A 6000-nucleotide genomic window follows, 5' to 3' on the forward strand; every position below is an offset into this window, starting at 1 on the left:
GGTTTCCATTTTGGTTGTAGGTGTAACCAACCTGCTATTAAAGATATAGTAGAAATAGAAAAGGACTTTCATTTCCAGTCTACCATTATTTAATATTTTATTTATGCAGTGATTTCAAATCCAGAAGCATCAAGTAAAATCATTCTATTCGGATTCAGCCTCCCCTACGCGAGGCTCGCCTTATTCCCACGCGGCAGCGGAGATCTGCTACCGCCACCGCCACTGCCACCACCGGCGTCGGAGCCATGTTCAACAAGATCATCAAGCACGGCGGCCGCAAGATGCCCAAATCCGAGTCCTCCTCCCTCGACCCCTCCTCCCCGCTCCCTCTGCTCTGCTCGTCTCCATCAACCACACCTCCCGCTCGACCACTGCCGTTGCCGCCGCATCCCCGCTCTCCCCGGGCTCTTCCTCCATCGCCAGCCGCCGCACGAGCTCATTGAGTTCATCCAATCCGACTCCTCGGGGCACGTCCCAGAGCCCCTCTAGGACGAGCTCCAACACGACGCACGGGGTGGAGAGGCTCGCGCTAGCAAGGGTGGTCGCCATGGACTGTAGAGTGCAATTTTCTCCAAAACATTATATCGTTTGTTGAAATAGTGCAACTTTCATTTAAAGAGTATAATTTTTATCTCAAAGAGTGTAACGTTCATCTCAAACTGTGCAATTTTCTTATGAAACAATATAATTTTATTTTAACAGTGCAATATTCATATTCTTCTTTCTTCTCTGATTCTTAGTCTTTTCTATAACAACGGCGATATATAATGGTCTTTTAAGGAAATTTTTTTTTATTTTTTATTCTTTTTTCTATCCTTTATATCTTTTTTCTCTTCTTGAATATCGGCACGTCTTCATCCTCACCCTTATAGGCGTCAAACACCTCCCCGGCCATGATCTCATCGCTTCCGTCCCCGCTGTCCTATTCACGCGCACTCCGAGTTCGCTTCCTCCAACACCGGTGTCGATACCGGCACCGGCGGAGGGGGAGGAAAAGAAGGCAGCACCGCCCTCATTACCATCGCCGAGGGCCGCGGAGGTGGTGGAGGAGGGTTTAAAAAAAAAAAAGAACGAAAGAAACAAAAATAAGAGAGAAAAGAGAATCATGGTATTTTAGTCAGTATTTTAAAGATTCGATCCGAATCTGCAAAATCTAGAATAATGGCCCACTTTTACAAAATGGCAAAACTAGTGAATTTTTTATGCAAATTGGCCTTTAACATTCTATACGAGGCGTTTTCTCTTTTAATAGAGTAGAAATGCATAACATGAGTTGAGTTGTGTATAAACAATCTTTTCACTATGGAAATTGAAATATGTTATTGTGAATTTTCCAATGAAAGAATTTAATCCTCTAATTTTAGAAGGTTATTGATTTTTGACTATTTATTTTATGACCTTTCGATGAACTAAATTAAAAATATTTTTTGAAAAATCATATAAAACATTTAATTAAAAAAATCAACTACTCAAAATTACTTAGATGATGCCCATGTCATTTCAACCACTCTAACCCTCTGACATTGAAAATGAGTTTATAGCATCAATAATGATAACTTAATTGTTAAAAAAAAAAAAAAAAAAAAAACTTCAAAAAACCCTATGTGGTTTCATTTTTTATCACTTTAGTACCCTATGGTTTAAAATGTATCAAGTTAGTACCATGTGATTTCTCACTTTATCACTTTAGTACCTAATGGTTTAAATTGTATCAAGTTAGTACTCTGTGTTTTGCACTTTATCACTTTAGTACCCTATGGGTTTAATTTTCTATCAAGTTAGTACCCTGCGGTTTTTAAACCACAGGGTACTAAAGTGAAAAAGTGCGAAACCACAATGTACTAAACTGATAAAGTGCAAAACCACAGGGTACTAACTTGATACACTTTAAACCACAGGGTACTAAAGTGATAAAGTGATAAATCATAGGTCCTAACTTGATACATTTTAAACCACATGATACTAAAGTGAAAAAAAGTATAACCACAAGTAGGGTTTTTGAAATTTTCCCTAAAAAAAAAAAAGACATATGCATTAATACCATTTTTTTTCAGGAATTAATACGCCTTTACATTGTTAAAATATTATCTTGAAACTTAAATCACAAGTATTAGGATTGTTTCCAATCTATATTGCTTAAAAGATCGATATCATAGAAAATAACTTAAAAATATATTTAACGAAAAAAAGCCTCAGAACCCAATTTAATTATGTCATTATAAACACTACCTATTTTTGTTTGCTCCTTGCGTAAAAGTCCAAAAAAAATAAATAAAAATTGTGAAATAACAAGTTCATGATTCAAACAAGCCCACAAATATAGCTCAAGAGGTCACCTTCACTTATCTATTAAACTCTACTTTGGTGCTATTTCAGTTGCCATATTATAGTGTTTGTTCTTTTCCAAACATGCATCATTAATCATCATTTTCTCATCAATCTATAGGGATATCTGTAATATCTCTGGAGTTCAGCATTTGGGACTTGACGACAGCTATGGAGAGTGTCGGGACAAATTCGAGTCATATTGGCGCGAAATAGATGTCAACTGGACTTAGTGGGATGCGAGGGCAGGAAATTAGCACTGAAATATGCAAAATAGCAGATTTTCTGCATTGAGAACCGGTGACAACCAGGGGTGTACCGGTACCCTGTGTAATATGCACGCAGACCTGCTCTCGGATTGCATTTTCTGTTGCGGGGTATTGGTACAACATCGACTTGGTACCGGTACTCCAGGGTAGGTGAGGGGCTGTTTGGTCTTTTGGCTATCTCGTTGTTTTCACCCTCTCTCCCACTCCTTCATATACGTGTAGAGAGGCCAGGAAGGGGTTTTGCTGATATTCTCTCCCTCTCTCTCTAAGATTGAGCCGTACGTGGAGGAGGCTTCGGGTGGAGTTCGGGTCTACATCGACATTGCGCCGCGGTGCCGTTCGAGCGTGCGTTCGTCGTGGTAACGTCGTTGGGAAGCCGGGCGAGCGTGTGGTTCTGCTTCTAGCGACTTCTCGCCGGTTTTGGAGTAGCTTTCGAGGTGGGTCAAAGTGATTCTTACCGGATTTCGTGGATTTCCTCCTAATTCTATATGTTGACAGCATGTGCTTTTTAGCTTCGTTTAGCATATTGTTTAGCTCGATTTTTGGATTTGTATATTTTTTATCTTGAATTGGAGCTTAGAATACTAGCTAAATAATACATGTTAGACTTGGATTTGACTTAGAAGAAAACTGGCTTTCTACACTGTCATATGTTCAAACTACTAGATTTAGTTTTAGGAACCGTAGTTTGTTTGTATCGCCGCAGTTTGTGGGCGATAGATATCCGGAATAGTGTAGAATATATTTACGCTCGTGCTGAGGTGCCAAGTGTATTTTACGGCAGTGTTTAGACTGTTCCGGATTGTCGGTTGCCGTTGAGGTTGACGGTGAACCCAGATTGCGGTTTTTGCATCAGATTGTGCCGAGGGCACATAAGTACAGTTGTTAGACCCTGTTTACTTGACTATAGCCTGTGAGAGCCTGGTTGAGCTTGACAGAGACACGCTTGCATACTCGGTTGGGTAGCGCCTACTAGTGCCACTCCGGAGTCGGGCTTTGTGCTCTTGCGTTGGTGTCGTTTTGTCCTGATTGGACTTGCTCTCCACTGACGATCTGGTTTGGTGTTAGTTAGTGTAGCTTCGACAGGCAGGACAAGTGAGTTCACAGTCCCTAGTGAGATTGGGTCAGGTTGTACTTTTCTACAGATAGTTGGTGTTAGACCGAGATAGTATAGATGCATATAGCTGTAGATTTATTCCAGCTTTCTTACTATACTTGTTTACATCTGTAGACTTAGTGGGTGAGCCGTTGAGGTCGGTAGCGGTACCCACTGAGGACTACTTTTTTTTGCAGTAGTTCTCACGCCCAGTTGTTGGAATCTTTTGCAGAGCCTTCTTCTTCAGCTGCTGCTGCTGCTGATTCGGACCGTGGAAAGGGAGTCGCGTGTTAGATCCCTTCTCAGTTGCTGTTGAGCTAGAGTATACTAGCTACAGGTAGTGATAGTTTTTGAGTTCATATACATACTTATGTTGTATCTTGCTGGAGCGAGCTTTTTGTATACATGGATGTGATGTATATATGTATAGTGAACTTTTATTTTTCTTATGTATGCTTTCTCTTTTAGCAGTTCTACACTACTGGTTGTAATGTTGTATGATTACAGGTACAGCTTTCGCTTTGTATACAGAAAAAATTTCTATACATACGACGGGTCTGTTAGCGTGTCCGGGAAAACTAATAATCCGGGGCGTGACAATATCAACGGATAGGATTTGGGGTGGGTTTTCAAAAACCTGAACCCTAACCCAACTACCCACCGGAACTCCAATCTAACAGATTTTAAAAATTAATATCCAAATTGAAACCCAATTGAAAATCCGAAATCTGAACCGAACCCGAAAACCCAAATCCGAAAAAATTGCTTTTCTGGTTTGGATAGAATTTTGAATAATCTATACCCATTGATATTATCTACATTGTACCTTAAGTATATTTTTTTATTTGCTACCCTAGAATTTTTACTTTTTTCAAAGTCACCACTAAATTACCATATTTTGGCTAATCTCTATATTATTATCAACAAATATATTGTTTTACACGGAAGCTAACAAATCCATTAAAAAACACTAATTAGATAATGAGAGAAGGACAAAAGCCTCAAAAATAGATTCATTTATAAATTAGTTCTCACCTATTTTTTTTGCTAATTTCTAAATTTTTTTCAAATTAATTATATACAGAGCCCTGCAAATTAATATAGTGAATTATAACTATATCACTACAATGTTCAACTTTTATATATTGTCTCTATAAAAGTCCTAATATTTTCAAATATGTTCATGTCATTAGAAAATGTTAGAAAAATTTAGTCGACCATAGGTTAAATATACTTTGTGAGATAACTTGATATTTTTACCCTTTTATATTATACTGTTGTGACTTTTGGAGGAACATATTTGTGATGGCAAAATTGATATTTCACTTATTTGCTGTTAAAATATAAATAATTTTTAATAGTAATAAACCAGAGTGATATATTTGAAAATATTATAATTTTTATAAAAACAACATATGAAAGTTGAACTTTGTACTGATATATTTGCAATTCACTATATTTGCAGGTACCTGTATGCATTTAACCTTTTTTACTTAATTAAAATAGGGTGAATGTACAGATAAACAACATATGAAAGTTGAACTTTGTACTGATATATTTGCAATTCGATCACTATGTTTGCACGTACATATATGTATTTAACCATTTTTACTTAATTAAAATAGGGTGAATGANCCTTCCAAAAAAAACAAAAAAACCTCCCAAAAACAAAAAAAAGTGGTGTTTCTTGGAGAAAAAAAAAAAGTATTCATAGGAAATGGAAAAAAAAAAAGAAGAAAGCCCTAAACTGCTATGTAGTATAGAATAGTCTCTTTTTTCGCAGTTAAATAAAAACTAAGCAGCTTTTGTAACACCAAAACCACTAAACCTACCTAATTAGTTTACAATTTAAGGTAGGGAATGGAACCTACCCTAATTTATTAGGATCTGATGCGGCTAATTTGGCAATTAGATTTTATAGAGAAACTTGATATAACTAAGTGGGCGAAAATCACATTGAGTTAAAAGCAATTCTTACAAACAGACTCAAAAGTTTTTTAAACAGTTATAACTTTTCACACGTGTCCATTCTTAATGTGCAGTCCCAATTCGTGAACAATTTTTTAAGATCTACATGTTGAACTGCTTCACTGTTCAGGCAAGTTTGAAATCCAAATTCATGCAGGATATTTTGAGTCAGATTGAAGAGTCAGTTGTGATCAAATTAGATTTAGAGATATTTTAGATTCTGTTATTTTCTTTCATTGTAGGATTCTAATATTGCCTACATAAATATATGTTGTTCGATTATTGTAAGCGGTTTTAGAATTTTGATCAGTAATATATTTGTTTTCGTTTTTGAAATATTAT

This window comes from Ananas comosus, linkage group 1 (genome assembly GCF_001540865.1).
Source record: "Ananas comosus cultivar F153 linkage group 1, ASM154086v1, whole genome shotgun sequence".
In the NCBI taxonomy this organism is placed as follows: Eukaryota; Viridiplantae; Streptophyta; class Magnoliopsida; order Poales; family Bromeliaceae; genus Ananas; species Ananas comosus.